Source organism: Octopus bimaculoides, chromosome 1 (genome assembly GCF_046866305.1).
Source record: "Octopus bimaculoides isolate indiv1 chromosome 1, ASM4686630v1, whole genome shotgun sequence".
NCBI lineage: Eukaryota > Metazoa > Mollusca > Cephalopoda > Octopoda > Octopodidae > Octopus > Octopus bimaculoides.
The window spans coordinates 75,799,269-75,818,184 of record NC_142928.1 but is presented as its reverse complement, the minus strand read 5'-3'; the positions used below and the strand labels follow the sequence as shown (position 1 = coordinate 75,818,184).

The 18,916-nt window shown below is 32.5% G+C and overlaps 1 long non-coding RNA gene across 1 annotated transcript in view; it reads right to left on the bottom strand.

The window, feature by feature from the left end:
* Positions 1-6,034: 6,034 nt before the first annotated feature.
* The window catches only part of LOC149137591 (uncharacterized), a 149,228-nt gene continuing 136,346 nt past the window's right edge, over positions 6,035-18,916 (bottom strand). The window contains exon 2 of the long non-coding RNA XR_016238761.1: positions 6,035-7,722. This is a non-coding gene — a long non-coding RNA (uncharacterized LOC149137591). The remainder of the gene's footprint in view (positions 7,723-18,916) is intronic.

Here is an 18,916-nt window from a genome sequence, read left to right as displayed (position 1 = left end):
CTTATTCTTTATTTATTGATTGTACCAATATTGAATATATAGTTTTGTATATATTCTTTGCTTGCTTGGCTACTTCGGTAGTCCTGTGTCATTTGTCCAACCCGGTAGAGAGGAAAACAAGTGAAGTTGATGTATCTATGAGGGATATTCTGATTCCATCTAAGAAGGAATTTTTGAAAGACCTGGTATTTCAAACAACTGAATTTATTTATAGACTCAGATGAAAATCTTTTTATTTCGATAGAAATACTGAGTCGTCAGATACTGATCAAGACGTTGTTAATGAAAATATATATAAGAAAATGTTTAAGGCTACAAAATTTTCGCCTTTGAACAGTAATCTTACCAGTTTGAAAGTGAATTATGGGACATCGTCAAAAGCGTTAAGTTTTAAAAATTCCTCCGTACGGGTAAATAAGACTTATTGAAATTTAAATCGATTGTTTCTGACTTGAGAAAGAAGGAAGGCATCATTGTTCACTCTTATACGCCTGGAAACGTATATAATCTTGACGGGAATTTCTATCACCAGCTATTAAAAAAGGAAATTATCAAAACATAAAATAGTTGATAAGAATGTTTTGAGGACTAATAATTTAATTGCTAAAAGTATTATGGAAGATTATCATCTGGATGATAGGACTGAACCATTTGTTCCTAAAGACCCAAATTCATTTTAAAAGACCGTAAGGATAATTTTTATAGTAACCCTACAGTGCGCTTGATTTGCTCTAGGAAATCAGATTTGGAGAGACTAAGTAAGGTCATTTTAGATAACAATATTCCAATTCTCAAGGATAAAATTAAATTGCATTTTGGTCTCACTCTTATGAGGTTATTGATCGGTTAAAAATATTGAGAATAAACGTATGAATAGGTTTGTTCAGATAGATAGTGATAGCTATTATTCTTCAATTAATAAAGTAGTTTTAAACATTTACTAAGAGTAATTCTGACTTGAGTATGGATGAAATTAATATCATTTTAGTAGCTAGAAGATCCGTCATTGTATTTGAGAATGAGTATTGAGTTAGAAAGGATAGTTACGACAGTTTTAATATTCTTGTGGGAGCGATGAATTCCGCTCAAGTTACGGTTATAGTAGTTATTTACATTGTGTTTAAATTAGAGTGAGTTTCCGGATCTTTCTGTGGAGTTATACCGAGATAACTCTTTGTTCACCGTTAGGAATGTTTCTAATATGGAATTGGATCTATATAGTAAGAAGTGTCACTGCTTTTTTAAAGTTAGTTTCGGTTTATCTATCACCATAGGAAATGAACATGAATCAGTTAACTTCTTCGATGTTAACTGTAATTCTAGTACTGGTATTTAAGAACCTTATCATAAGCCTAACTCTAATCTGAAATATATCAATTTAGAAAGTAGTCATCCAGGCTGTGTTAAACAATTTCTAATTTACAATATGTCTAGGAGAATTTCTGCCTTATCTTCTTGTAAGGAAGTTTTTGATAAGATTGCTGATTACTATAAACATAGCCCTTAATAAGGTTAGTTACAATAGGAAAACTGAATACTTTGATATTTCTAGCCCTAAATATACTGATGAATTGAAACTTACTAATGCATGGTTATGGATTTTAAATATGTCAAATCTAAACGGAAGGGTAAATATTAATCTGGAAGTGCACATAAGATCATAGAGATTAATCTTTTAACTCCAGTTACTAATGATCATAAACACAAATACAATTACGTGTTAAAAGGTTATAATTCTATAATGTTATAAGGTCAATAAGGTTAATAGTTTAACTCATTCTAATTTATCTTTGGACAAGAATAACATTATATGGTATATTATTCTCTATGTCGGTCAATTAAAATGTAAGTTAATTGGGGCTGTTTTTGAAATATTTCAATGGAAAAAGTAGATACTAAGAGATTTTGAATCCGAGATCCACTAAGGTTGTTTTTCGGTTTCTTGGAATTTATCTCAGATTATTTCTTCTATTAATGAAAAGAAATTATCTGGTTTTTATCTTTGTGATAGTTCAGATAATGTTAACGAGATCAATTCTATAGGTGCCAATGTTATTGATTTATTCCAACAGTCAGGGTGGTAATGATGGTTTTGATTCTAATATAAGTTTTAATAATAATGAGGAGGATAACTTTTTGCTTATTAATAATTCAATTGTTGACGGCTCAAGTATGGGTGGAAATTCCCTTTGTGACTGTAGAAACAAAGGAAATTGTTTATTTGGAATTTTTTGTAAACGTAGAGAAGTAGTTTACCAAGTTAACGTTATTTCTGAAGGTAATGATTACTTTTATATTGGTTCTTCTTCAAATTTTATTAAGTGCTTCGAATCATTAGCATTCCTTTAGAAAGATAAATAGGGCTTCTTCTACTAGTTTCAGTAATTTCATCTGGAATAGTAAAGATAATAATAAAACGTTCTTTATTTAATGGAATATTTTAGGGACAGCTCTGGCTTACAAGATTGGTAATAGTTTTTGTTCCCTTCGTTCTGAGGAATTATTTTAGATTTTATTTTCTAAATGTAAGCAGTAAAATTCAAAATCTGAAATAGTTTTTTTTCTGTGTTCATCGGAATAAATGTGTGTTTAAAAAGTTTAAATAATTAAGTCTATTATGGATGTTTTGTTTCATTTTATCTTATTTTTGAATAACCGGATATTAAGAGTCTGATAATCACAGTTTCACCCTTTGTATTTACTATTTCATCTGTATTTTTGTTTTTGGTTTTCTACATTGCAAATGTGTTTTGTTTCGTCTTTTAGGTGAATTCATTCTAGTGTTATGTTTTAGATTTGGATATATTTACTATAGTTTAGTAAACAATATAAACATTCATTAAATAACAAGTTCTTAATTTATTTCTTAGTCCTATGATTGGGATAATTTATAGCTTAAAAATATTTTGTGAATCTTATAATTTTTTTAATAAATTTTTTAATAGAATTTTTTACATATATTTTTTGTATATATTTTTAAATGTTTTAAATTTATATATATTTGTTTATATTTTGGAGAGGTGTATGGAAGTATGTATATGTATGTTTTTTGTGTGTGTATTTATATATATGCATGTTTGTGTTTGTGTGTGTATACTTAAATATATAGATTAATATATTGATATGTATGTGTATAGTGGAGGCGCAATGGCCGAGTGGTTAGGGCAGCGGACATGCGGTCATAGGATCGCGGTTTCGATTCCCAGACCGGGCGTTGTAAGTGTTTATTGAGCGAAAACACCTAAATCTCCACGAGGCTCCGGCAGGAGATGGTGGCGAACCTTGCTGAACTCTTTCACTACAACTTTCTCTTACTTCCTGTTTCTGTTGTGCCTGTAATTCAAAGGGTCAGCCTTGTCACACTGTGTCACGCTGAATATCCCCGAGAACTACCTTAAGGGTACACGTGTCTGTGGAGTGCTCAGCCATTTGCATGTTAATTTCACGAGCAAGCTGTTCTGTTGATCGGATTAACTGGAACCCTCGACGTCGTAAGCGACGGAATGCCAACATGTATGTGTATATATAATATATATATATATATATATATATATATATATATATATATTTCTTGGTTTGGTTTAAGTTGTAATGTAATGTAAGTTTTTATTTAATTTTTCCCATTAATTTTAATTTTAATTTTTAAATTTTAGAGATTTAATTAACACAATGGTATGTGATCCCAGTTTTCTAGATTTTTCTCCCGCTTCATTATATTTTCGTCGTGGAAATCTGTCAGATAGACACTTCAAGTATGTGAATGTTAGCAAAGATGACTTCGAGGTTGTAATATCTATAGTCGTAAATGGGGTGACCTATCAATATTTCAGAAATTTCGTTGAAGAAATAGAGCTTTAAAACAAACGTATTCATTGCTCTTTTATTGCAATAATACGTAGGTGTTAATTGATAACCCACATTTAAAGAGTTGAGTTTGTGAATCTCCTAGAAATAATTGTATTTGATAGGAGGGGAGAAGGTAAAAAATAACGTAGCGTCAACTAGAAAATGATGCATATTTACATATCCCTCACTGACATAATGCATCCTCTCCGAACAGGTAACTTGTCTTATTTTTGGACAATGTTTATCTTTTAGAAAAAATGAAAAAATATATATCAAGAATTTCAGTCACATTTGCTATCTCAGTAGGAGAATAAATTCATTCGCTTATAAGATTAGAAACTAAGAGAGTACAAATTTAATTTACAAGTATGACTTCATAATTTTCTAATCAGTTTCGAGGGTGAAGCCGTTATTTACCTTTCTCTAAAATTTATTTATGGTTAATAACGTCATTGTCTGATTGTATAAGCTTCAGAACTGCAATTACAGAAGAAAATTATTTTGGAATGGAACTAATGAAACTACAAAATCTGGATCCCCAAACTATCTAGAAGTGCTAGTATACAAGTATACAAGTATACTAGTATACAAGTGAGTTCTGAAAACAAGCACCAGGAAGAAAATATCCCTCACGAAGCGTAATTTTCAGAGCAACATATTGTTGTGAAACAGAATAATTTGTAAAACAGTTTGTGAAATTCGAATCTTCGAGCAAATCTTACAAATAAATCCTCACTAAAGCTAATTGATACAGTCTTTACAGCATATCGTTGAATTGTCTATGAAACATAAATCACATGGAGACCAACAATTCTAGTATCAGTAAACAGCGATGTAGACGATGGTAATTGAAGTATTCATAGTTTGTTAGAGTAGTATAAGACTGTAATTTTGCAAAATAGCGTAAGTTCCAAATACGTAATTTATTGATGTGCGTTTTTTTTACATATTTAAATCTTGTTTTAACCAAATATTATCTAAGCCGAATAAATATAAAATAATTCTTTTTACGCATATTTTGAGCAGTCTATTTTTGATACTACAAAGTAAATTTGCATATTGTTCGTTAATGGTTCCGTTCCTGATTACGGTATGAGATAAACCCAATATAGATAATACAATCTTGTGCCAAGATTTCGAAAACATTTGGCATTTGAATATGAACCAGTTTAAAACATAAACAATTTGCATAAATAAAAATTATCTGATACATTTAGTTTTTAAAATTTCTACACCATGATTTGTCATGAAATGTGTATTTAACAATAAAAACGTGAGTAAATTTCGTCCACACGTTTGTGGCTATCACACATCTGAATTTATACAATGTGGCTTTTGTATCAAGTGTGTTTTGTTATCCATGATGTATATATATACTTACTAGTCCGTTACTTTCCGGCTGTGTATTCACATACTACGAGCAACAATTTGCCTTACGTACAACCGACTTCCTAATAAAAGATCTTTTGGGGATATCAAAAGAAGTCAATTGGTACATTATGTAAAGATGAAACGGATATTCATGTTGTTTTGTGCTTGTTTTTTGAGGTTATTGCTAGAATATACTCTCTCCCTTTCTCTCTTTCTCATTTTCCTTTCTCTCTCTTTCTCTCTCTCTCTCTCTCTCTCTCTCTCTCTCTCTCTCTTCTTTTCTCTCTCTCACCGTCTTTCCCCGTCTATCCCTCCCCTCACTCTCTTTCACTTTCCTGTCGCGTTCAATTCTCTTTGTTTCTCATTGAATCTGAATTCCTTTTTTGTCATTTCCTATCAGTGAATGTCCGTATGCGTGTGTTAATATGTGTGTAATAATATGTGCGTATGCGTACATGTGTGTATGCATATTTGGTTCCCTTTTATTTTATAATTTTCCTACTAAGTGACCCTTTCCAAAATATACCAAAATATGATTCTGTGTGAATAGCATATTACTCTATTTAGAGGTGTATGTACAAATACACTTTGACCTATTTAAATTATACTAACACACACAAAGATGTCTGGGTCATATATATATATATATATATATATACGCACATACATACACACAAACACACACACACTTATATAAGGTTTAACGCAACTTTTAGTGTGTTTCTCATATTTTTAGAACATGAAGGATTTTTGCTAGCACACAGCTTATGTACAGTAAGACTTAAACAAGGATGAAAATTAACCAACATTATTTTCAAAAGTTAAACGAATTTATTTCTTCAAACTAGGATACCCACCTTTAACAATAGTTAATACATTTTAGGTGGGGTATATAATAGACATAATCGACCAAATTTTTTAACTGCTATTTCTTTTTCTTTAAACACAAGGATGACATATCCAATTTTAAATACTACCGAAACTCGGAACTAAAATTATTCCATTTCCACAGTAACAGGGATACATAATACTGAACAACAATGTTTTTGCTACAGAGAAAAGAACATTTTCTGGAACAGTTTTTATCATAGATAACGAAAATAAACTCCCTTTTTCGTGAACTCCAGTGTTTCATAGAATGAGACGTTTTTTGTGAAAATAACATTTTTTCATAGAATTTAATCGAGTTTTCTGCAAAATGGGCTGTTATTGATTGTAAATACGTTAGTTTCATCTCTTATCAAAATAAGAACATCGATTTTTTAGTACAATATTTATGTTTCTTTCTCTGTATTGCATCGGGTCTACCTCTCCGAAGAAACTAGCAGAAGTTCTCATGCATGGCGGGACTTCACGTCCCCTAATATTGAATTTCCATTTCACTTATGTCTTGGTGGAATCTCTCACCATGTTCATCGCTGACGTCTGCTGCATTCTGAGGAAATAAAGCTGGATGCGAATGCAAATAGCGAACTTTTAACGACATATTACACCCTAATGATTTGTACAAATCAATCAACTTTTCTACATGTACTTCATAGTTGGCTACTCTGTGCTTCCCAGGTAGACCATTACATACGTTTCTGAAACTTCGCCGTAAATCCAATTCCGATACATTTAAGGCGCTTTCAAAATTATCGTCTGTCAAAAGTTGCCCAATTTGGGGACAAACGAACACCTCTTCTTCGATTTTCGCATGGCTTAGTGTGGGAAACTTAGTTTCAAAGTACAAAAAAAGGTGGCTCTTCTAGGTTTAAGTTCTTAAACTGTTTGATAAGGCCTAATTTAATATGCAATGGAGGCAAAATTATTTTCTCCTTAGGAACTCGATGGCTATTCACTGCGGATTTAAATCTCTTGTCGAGCACGGCTGTCCCATTGACACAATCGCTACAACTTTCAAGTCTGCATAAATCAGTCATTTATGCTCATTATATCTTATATAACCTAATATGAACGATAAATCTTTGTACGTTTCCTTCAGAACAACAGAATGAGCTACAAGAATAGTCGGAATTTATTACCTATGTGCAATAGCACAGCTTTAGTTCTATAAACCGAATCTTCTATGAATGGCCTCCACTCACTAGGGTCGTAATTTATGTCAAGCTCTTCAAAGGTTCCCATTATGTCGTTATAATAACACAAGCTGCCATTCATTTTATATTTTTTCTATTAAATCATCTGTAGGTTTTCGAAATTGTGTAATGCTGACATCTTGAGTTACCAAATTTCTTTCCTTTAACCTAGAAACCAGTACCTCACTCTGCATTTTCGTTATTCCAAAATCCCGAACAAGATCGTTTAACTCATCCTGTGCTAGGGGTTTCAACCTGGAACATACAACTCATTTTCTTCACAATTCTCTTCTGTTTCACTAGTATCGGGTATAATCCTCTTTTGCAGGTACCGCAGGTATCGGTACTCTGACCGAATGAGGTACAGGACAATTGGCGGATTTCAGATTCGGATACACCACCGACGACGCACTCTTCGCTGTAATACCTGTTAAGAAAATAAATTATATTATAGCATTTCCTATATTTAATGTATCGAATAAAAATAAATATATTTAGATAAATATATGCTCGGTTTAATGCAAATAAAAACAAATTTACCTTTAACATCTGCAAGACAGATATAGCAGTCAGAATGGTGGTCTTGTGGTTCATGCCAAATCATTGGAATGCCAAACTGCATACTTCTTGACTTTCCCATTTTGAAAGACCATTTTGAAAGACCATTGGTACATGTGCAACGGATATGTGGTGCGCAACTTTTATCTTAGGCTCCTATCTTGAGACCAAAATATAAGTAATACTGTTTTTTTTTTGTTTTTTTTACCAACTGCGTAATGTTTCTTGCATTCTTCCAGTATGTCACAGCACCATATATACCAAATTTTTCTCTGAGTGATTTCTACACTGCCGTCTTGGCATTTTAATGCAATTGTTTTCTTAATTAAAGAACTAATTAAATATTTATACGTATTTTATAGTTTTTTTCTCTGAAAATCTGAAAAAAAGATGAAATTATAAAATTACCCTCATATCAAAAAGCCGAATTACCATAAACTAAAGTGATTCTGTGAGAAACGGCTGCCATTTTTGTGATCTACGCATAAAACTACCATAGAAAACGTTATTCCCATCTCTGTAGTCGAAATAATGTTCGTTTTTGTTGTACAGTGTAATTTAATCATCTAAATATTAATATTCATTTGGGAATGTCGGTATATTGCCAGATATTCTCTTAGACAGGGGCACATGTTTCCATAAATATGTAAATTTTATCCACTATGTATAACATACGATTGGTATGAATATTAACTTCATACTTTTATGAAGGTAACATAAATGAATTCGAATTTCTCTCTAGAATTATATCAGTTTGGATTAAATCCACTGCAATGAAGTGACACATGTCTAAATATTAAGTGAGAACATCTACAGCAATAATATACTTTTAAGGCAACACTAAAAGCCGCTAACTCTAAATCTTGGCTTGTAAGTATATATATATATATATATACATATATATATATATATATATATATATATATATATATATATATATATATATATATATATATATATATATATATATATATATATATATATATATATTTTAACGTCTTCCTCACGTGGTATTGATGTTCACATGGTCAAAATTAACGTGAGTTATTTAGACATTAACAAATTTATTGGAATATTTAGCTGAAGATCAGAATAGAGTATTCTTTACTCTTAACTGTGAAACGATCGTACTAAATTAACTAAAGGCAGGTGGTTTTTTACTCTTCTCTACTGTTTTTTGTTCTGTGTGTATCAAAAATATCGCTATCAATCTGGAGTAATAATTTGTAGTTTTGAAATCAGTAGTTCTTTGACTGCTATTTCTGAATTCTCAGTATGTTGGAGAAGCAGGTTACTGTCAATCCCTATATATTCATGATTATAAATGTTTTTTTACCGAAAAGGTTTTTTCATACTGAGCTACCCGGCAAAATTGTTAATTATTAATTTTATTACTAATTGACGATTCCCTGCCCTGCATATCTATATATATATATATATATATATATATATATATATATATATATATATATATATATATATATATATAAATGCATTATAAGCGAGAGAAGCAATATTAGATTAAAATAGCCTTCTGTGTATCATAGTTATTGTGAATGCAAAGGTAAATGTACTGCGTTATTTATCCGGAGATAAGATTACTTATAAACATGAAATTTGAATATAAATATATAATTGTTAATTATATAAATCATAAGTAAGTTGTGAAATTCTCAGACACATTAATGCATCGCTTAGAATACCCCCTTGTTATTTACTCAGAGATTCCGCGTTCTGTGTTCAAATCTCGCCGTGATTAACTGCGGTTGTTATCTTATAGGGGTCGTTAAAATGATATTAATCCGGCGCAGTTTGTTACTGGTCCGATTATGCGTCGGACACGATGTTTTTCGGTATATTTTCCGACTCGTTACACTCTCACAGATTCAGTTACAGACATCGATTCCGAGAAGTATCAGTCTATGCCACCGGCTTTTCCTTTAAATAGACATTAGTCGACTACAGAGATGAGATTAATGCTTTCTAGGGTAGTTTTATGCGTAGATCACGAAAATAGAAACCGTTTCTCACAGAATGACTCTAGTGTATGGTAATTCGGCTTTATATGTTACCTTCATTAAAGTATGACGTTAATATTCATACTAATAGTAAGTTATGCATAGTGGATAAAATTTTCATATTTATGGAAACTAATACCCTTGTCTACGAGAAGACGTTAATCTTCCTAAAATATTTTCACGGTAAATGCTGAACGACGGATGCTCTCAGTGAATCATTACATTTTATTGTGTAGCATCGTTCTGACATTCTTTTCTTCTCGGTGTATCAGCTGAGATATTATGAATTCATCTATACTGAATGTGTGAACTTTGAATGCTATGGGGATATAAAGGCAACATTCAAAATCCCATCTTCAGGTAACGCACTCATGTCAATTCTGCCTGGAAATTCAATTCCAGTCGAAATTAAAATATTTGCGCTAGTACAAGTTTCCCCCTCTCTATTTCTCTCTCTCTCTCTCTCTCTCTCTCTCTCTTTCTCTCTCTCTCACTCTCTATCTCTCTCTCCTTCTCTCTCTCTCTCTCTCTCTCTCTCTCTCTCTCTCTCTCTCTCTCTCCCTCAATCTCAGTGTCTCCTTCCACCTCGGTATGCATATATATATACATATATATATATATATATATATATATATATATATATATATATATATTTATATATATATATATATATATATATATATATATATATATACATATATACATACATATATATACGTAAATATATAAATGTATATGTATGTATATGTTTGTATCTATATATGTATGTGTGTGTCCGTATGTGTGTGTATGTGTGTGTGCATGTGTGTGTGTGTGTGTGTATGTGTGTGTGTGTGTGTATGCGTGTGATATAACACATAGCCTCGCACATGTAGCGACCCGGATAACCACGTTACAAATTACACCGAAGGAGCTTGCCACCAACACCTGCTACGTACATCAAATGTTAATGGTATAATAACTCTTGAGGCAGTAACTGATTTCAGCATAAGATACAAGATTTCATGAATGACGAGGGTGCAGAAGTGAAGCTAGATTTTTGCCATATTGAGAAAGAAAGGGAATGTGAAATTTGGGATTTTCTTTGAAATGGCTACAATGTCAGTTACACGTTATGGTTATCCGATGGAAACTTTTCTTTTCAAAGCTACAGGTCTTCCTATCATTTCGATGGTGATGGTGACGCCTTTTCCTTTGGGCAAGAAACAATATGAAGACTCATAGGTGACAAAATGTTCTAAATAACCATCCATACATATATCGTACCATCCCAGAATTTCTGAGAGGATCCTGAGGATGGAGTTCCTCAGGCCCTGCATCCATAGGCTTCTATCAGAAGCAACCGTCATTAGATTTTCAGTCTGTTTTCCCAAACCTGACCTACTAAAACTATGAATATCATCGAATAATCTCTTTCTTGGTTTCCCCTATGTCTCCTGCTGTTTTCCAAGTCTTTCCTGCACATTCTAATCACACGTCTGTAGTACCTCATCTAAATTAGTGTTGCTGAATAACATTAACTGAAAAACATCAGACGATGACCGCGGAGAAGCAGAGATTGTCATGTTGGCAATATACGAAATGAATGTGGATTCAGAAGAGCGTCAGACGAAATGATTTTGTGGTATTTAGTTACTTAATCTTAACATTCTGAATTGTTGAACGTGGTCCCATGGAAACCACGTTCAGCTAGATACAGCCGTTTTGTACTTTTAGCCAATATGTGTAACAGCTTTTCTATATCACTATTTAACATTATATAAGATTTGTTTTTTTTTATAATTAATCAATTGGTATTTTATTGCAACGGGAAGAAAATCTAACAAACAAAAATTGAAGCAGGTTATTGAAAGAACCTAAGTGCGAATGTACATGCAAGTAGCTGCCATTGCTTCAAATAATGGCGAATGTAAATTATATCACTTGTCAATATTTCTTCCCTTTTTATTTTTCTTCCTTCTTTTTCAGCTTCCTCACTTTTTTCTATCGCTCATTCTTCTTCTTCTTCTTCTTCTTCTTCTTCTTCTTCTTCTTCTTCTTCTTCTTCTTCTTATTATTATTATTATTATTATTATTATTATTATTATTATTATTATTATTATTATTATTATTATTATTATCCGTGATGATGATGATAATCATTCTAGCAAATTCTTCTTCTCGGATTGTTTATGAGATTTTTGTATATATCACCTTTAGAGGAATGTAAGTAACTTACGTGATACATCTTAAAGTAATAATAATTGCGTTCTTTATGCAGCGCAAAATTATTTTAAAGTAAGGAAGAAGCAATTGATGTTGACGGATTTCAGGTAATAAAGAAGAATTAAAATGTAAGGGGAGAAAACTATAGACTTTCGTAGGGTTACCATGCCTTCGTATGCATGAATATGTGTGTGTATGCGTGCGCGTGTCTATATGTATATGTTTGCGTGTGTTTGTGGGTGTATGCATGTATGTATATGTATTTATATATATGCATATATTTGTGTACACATTCGTAAGTGTTTATATATATATGTATATATATATTTATATATATATATATATATATATATATATATATATATATATATATATATATATATATATATATATATATATGCGTGTTTGTATATATATGTATGTTTATATGTATATATATATATATATATGTATGTATATATATATATATATGCATACATATATATGTTATATATAAGCATATATATATGTATATGTATGTATATATATATATATATATATATATATATATATATATATATATATATATATATATATATATATATATATATATATATTAAAACATCACGCACTATTTTACATGCATATTTTATGTAGGTACATATATTTGCATATTTGCAACGCATACAATTTATACATACATGTATATATACCCATGCCTACTTTAGCATAATGAACACATAACACGGATGGTAAAAATTTTGTGACAATCTTTGATGAATGTTTCTCAGTGTAACTTTGCCAGCTGAATCTGACTATAAAATCAAATTTTCAGTATCAGCGTTTTTTTTCTTGTGACGCTATGTTAGTTTTTTCTTACATTTCGCATAATCGGCGGACAAATAAACATGGCGTAGAATAATAAATCATTTACAATTTCATGTGGATGATACGGTATAGTAAGTTATATTATATAATATTAGTATAACTGACAATTCTAATATTCAAACATATGATGTATTACTAAGTATACGATAAATTCAATTTCCTTATTTTTTCCGAGAGACGTTTCTAGTAGTTTTGGCAGGACAAATTTGTTTGGAACCTCGGACCGCGTATGTAGAAATACTTTTAGTCGTGTTTAGAGAAGACTAATACTTCTTTTAAAGTAGAGAGTCAAGAACAGATAATATGTGTTGTAACTCCTTGATTTCAGACCGGTGTTCAAGTACATGCTTTAGTGACTGAATCAACCTAATTTATTCCTGTTGTTTTGATGGTGATCTAGCTAAGAAAATCATGTGCTATACTCTTTTACTCTTCTACTTCTTTCATTCATTTGACTGCGGCCATGCTGGAGCACCGCCTTTAGTCGAGCAAATCGACTCCAGGTCTTATTCCTTGGATGCCTAGTACTTATTCTATCGGTCTCTTTTGCCGAACCGCTAAGTTACGGGGATATAAACACACCAGCATCGGTTGTCAAGCGATGTTGGGGGACAAACACAGACACACAAACATATACACACACATACATATACATATATATATATATATATATATATATATATATATATATATATATATATATATATATATATATATATATATATATATATATATATATATATATATACATACATATTTATATATATACATATATATATATATATATATATATATATATATATATATATATATATATATATACACATATATACGACGGGCTACTTTCAGTTTCTGTCTGCCAAATTCACTCACAAGGCTTTGGTCGGCTGAGGGTATAGTAGAAGACATTTGCCCAAGGTGCCACGCAGTGGGAATGAACCCGGAACTATGTGATTGGTAAGCAAGCTACTTACCACAGAGCCACTCCTGCGCCTATGATGATTATGCTGAATCATTATTCTGGATGTAAATGATGAATCAGAACAAAAGCGTGGTCTCAGATTTTTGTAGGAAATGCATAACAATACTAACTGAATTGGTAAGTTAATCACACTACATGCTGTTTGGAGAGAACGCAAAAATTCCTGTGCCATCTATATTTCTTTTTCGTAATACAAAATTGAATATTTGAAATACAAAGTCTAATTGAATACACTATTTTAAAATTTTCAATGAGACCAGTTTCACACAGTCTTCAGTATTTAGCAACAAATCATTCTAAACAGGTGACTTTAAGATTCATAATATCACGAAGGAAAAGAGAAAGATATTTCTGATCCTGTAATCAAGATTCCCGCCAGCAATGAACCATATTTACTGCCACAAAGGGTGAACTAACACACCACTTTATGAATCGAATTACATCTTAGAGGCAAGATCAACTGTAAGGTTCAGTATTAAAGGGCTAGAATCTATTGTAGTTTGCTACTAAAGCTCGTTTACCGTAGCCGCCATGACAATTTCAAAGAACTGTTCTCTCATGAAAGTCAACTTGCGCTTTGTAAAGATGTCAATTCACTCACACTGGTTCTTCGCCATGAAGATAATGTGTAAGAGTGTTGATTATTCATTGATTCCTCAAAAGTCACTTTGAATGCATCCCCTCTTCATGACAGAAATAAATCACCTTTTATGTGTGAAGATTTCAAGATTATTCCACATTTGTTTGGTGTTGAAGCTAGGTGGTGTAAAGTACTTTTGTTTATGAACTTGAGGTGAACATTAGAGACAGCAACATCGCTATGTTGAAGAGAATTTATTTAAACTACATTACTTGTTCCAGGCAAAAAGTATATTGAAAGATACACTTCTTGGCCTAGAAAAAAGTTTCGGTTCTCCTTTGCGCATCAAGTCTGAAATAAGGAAAGAACATTCCAAAAGCGATAAATAGATCGGTAACTGTAATCAGATAATTACGAAATAATTTTCTTTGTTTCAGAGAGTCCAAGATTGCTGAAGTATTTCTGTAGAGCTTCGGATCACTGACTCTAGAAAAGACGAGAGTTTTCACGAGTTTCTGAATGAATTTTATGTGGTTAAGTTTCAACAGAGTGTTGACATTTTTTTTGAGAAATCACAACGTCAATAGACATTCTGAAATAGTTCGTGACCTTAAGCTTTAAGAAACAGTGATCTACTATACACAAGTCCTGAAATTTTGTTGCAGGGGTTTTAGTCGATTAGAACGCATCCAGTGCACAACTGGTATGTATTTCATCACTCCGAATAGATAAAACTTACCAAATATTGAACTCAGAACGCAAACACGGACGAAATGCTGCTAATAACTCTCCAAGCGCGTCGCTGTAATAACCTGCAATAATAACAAATTATTATGTAAGGATATTCCTACATCTGAAACGTCTGTAGTGCAACAGAAATCATACCAAGCGACCTCGTCTCATTTGTACGCATGTTTCTTTTTTCGGCTGTATTTAATACGCTTTTAAATATACGAGGATGTGCTGAAAATCTCCTGGCTTCGAGTAAAAGGAAATTCAGGAAGGCCAGTTTATTATGATTTTATTCAACATATTCCCCTTTCAGATTCGCACATTTAATGCAGCGCTCTCTCGGGTTTTCGAAGCCCTGCAAAAGAACTCGAAGGTTTGGGTCTTCAACTAAGCCTTTCAGGACACCTTTAAAGCCAGGAACTTTACAGCATCCCCTCGTAGGTCCTTAAAAAATGGGTATCAAGTGACGCAAACGCCTAAACTGATGGAGATCGGTGTACATTTTTATGAATTTTGTGGATTTAGTATGTATGATATACTAAATATATACTAAACTTAATCACATAAGTTATTTTGCACTCAACTACTCAATGCAATTTTAAAAGTATTGTGAATATGTTACAATTTCTGCATTAAACACAATAAATGAAACCTTTTGTAAGCGTATGAAAAAAATTTTTATAATATAAATAAAACGATTATACCTCAAAATATATAAAACATCGTTAAATATGTTCAAAAGAAGATTTTCTTTACTATAGTTCATCTTCCACTAAATTATATCCTTGAGAATAACAGAAGGCAGTACCACATAAGAAAATGAATAAAATTACAACGAATGAATGAGAAAGTCTCGGCGTTGTCACTGACTACGAGGAACTTCAACATTTAACATTTCTCTCATAGGCTGCTACTATCTTCCAAAGATATGCGCACACACACACACACACACACACAAACAGATACATATGGATACATACATCTATTTATATATATATATATGTGTGTATTATAGACGTATATATATATATATAGTTTTAAAAAAAAGGAAAAAGACAGAAAGCAATAACAAAAAACAACGACGTGAGGACGTGATACAGATAGTGTTACTAGACGCTCGGGAAATGAAAGAGAGAGAGTATGACGTTTCGAGCGGTGCTCTTCGTCGGAAACAAGGAAAGTGCAACGAAGGGAACAACGGAGGAATAAAAAATCAGCACCGATATATAATGCTAACAATGAAATTATAAACAATAAAAGTCCTTGTAGGGAGGGAGCTAGCAATCCCATCATATCACCGCCGTAGTAACAATAAGTGAAGCTAATGAAAATCATCATTTAAAATTAGATGCCATATTTCCAAGCCCACTCAAGTAATGTGCGTATGAGCATGTGTGGACGTGTATACGTACGCATCTATGTATGTATATATGTATAAATGTGTGTGTGTGTATATATATATATATATATATATATATATATATATATATATATGTGTGTGTGTGTGTGTGTGTGTGTATCTATATGCTTATATACATATATATATATATATATATATATATATGTATATTCTGCGATGGTTTTTGGTAAGCAATATCGATTTTTACAATTCTGTAAATGATAATAATAATATTGTATATGCTTAAAGCTGATATAAGCGATAACCGTGTAATGACTACAGTAAATAGACTAATATTGGGGCATATTAGCCCTCGACAGAAAAAAAGTAGGCTTTCCGTAAGTATGGGACTCGAACCCACAGCTCTTTGTTTTCACAAGTGTGTTACCATTATAAACAACAACACTAAAAATCTTGATATTGTAATGGTAACACACTTGTCGCGAAAGAAAAGAGCTGTGGGTGCTACTTCCATGCGTACAGAAACCATCCTTTGTTTCAGTCAAGGGTTTATATACCCCAGTATTAAACTATTCTCTCTAGTCTTTACACGGTGATCAATATATAGGCTCATAAGATGGGTATCCCGATTAATGTGGTGTATATGTTCACCTCTGGACGAGAGGCTGGTCCGTCGCAGGAATACTCATGTGGAGTGCTTATATATATATATATATATATATATATATATATATATATATATATATATATATATATATATATACAAATATATATAATATATACACATATATATACAATATATACACATGTATAATATATACACATATATATAATATATACATATATATACATACACACATACGTACATGTGTGCATATAGTCCGGTGGTGGATGTATGTCATTGACCAATACACTTTATTTCATATTACCCCAGTTCACTCAGCTGCATAAACTCCGGACGAGAGGCTGGTCCGTCGCAGGAATACTCATTTTTTTCAACTGAGTGGACAACTGAGTGGACAACTGAGTGGACAACTGAGTGGACAACTAGTTTCGACGTCATTGACGTCATGCTGCATCGGCTTTTGCATTTTCCTTGGATAACACCACTGACGTGGAGAGGAAAGACTGGTACGCAGGGTGAATAATGGTCTTCTATAAACAACCTTGCCCGCATTTGTACCTCGGAGGATAACTTTCTAGGTGCCATTCCATGGTTATTCATAACTGAAGAGTATCTTTGCCCATTTCCCTTTCATCGATGTATACACACACACACACCCACACACACATACAGACACGCACACACACACAAGATGTGGTGGGTAAATTGTCACCATTCTATATTTTTAATTCCGTGCAATGTCCGTTTTTAATTTTCCCAACTACACAGAACAGTAGGGTCAGTTGGGCACTGTCTGAGATAAAAGAAAACTGCACCATGACGCACTTCACTCTCCCAAATATTTGGAAACGACTCGCTGAGCTGCTTGGCATTGAAGCCGGAAGTTCCAAAACGAATAGATGGTGAATACACAGAACAACCGTTCGTTTGGTGTGTCCCCAAAACACGTACCGAGAACCATAAAAATCAAACATCCAGTCGACATTATGGCGTTTCGAATAATCACTAGTGATGGCGACATTATGCCTCCATTTATTTTCCCACACGGCCTCAGAATTAATGCGGAGAGTTAAATCAAGTGCCTGGAAGAAATAGTGTCTCACTGGTTCAAGAGGGTGACTGGAAGACAGCAGGAGTCTCCATCATGCTACACAAGCAGGCAAAACCGGTCATGTTTGTCAGGCAATTTCTGCAACCACATCACTCCTAAAATCCACCCCCTAATATTCCAGACTGCAATCCCCATGATCATAATGTGTGGGGCGCAGTAGAGCGAGAGACCAACAAGACACCTTGTAACACCAAAGGTGAACTGAAGACAACTATTATGGCAGCATTCTCCAGCTTAAACAAAGAGACCTTCTAGAAGAGTTGCAGGAGATTTCTAAGTCGTCCGGAGGCCGACGTTGAAGCCAATGGTGATTTTATTGAATAAATTTACTCCTTAGTATTTCAAGATACTTTTATGTAATTTTGGTAAATATATTTTTTAGACGGCAATTTATTCACCGCACATTGTATAAATATATATATATATATATATATATATATATATATATATATATATATATATATGGTGGTTGTCTACTCTTTATAAAGAGTTTGACCATCTCCTGTACCTTAGATCTCTTTTGAGTGTTATTTGCGTTATCCTGGCCTCTTCAAATTCTTTTACACCACTCCACATTTGTTCG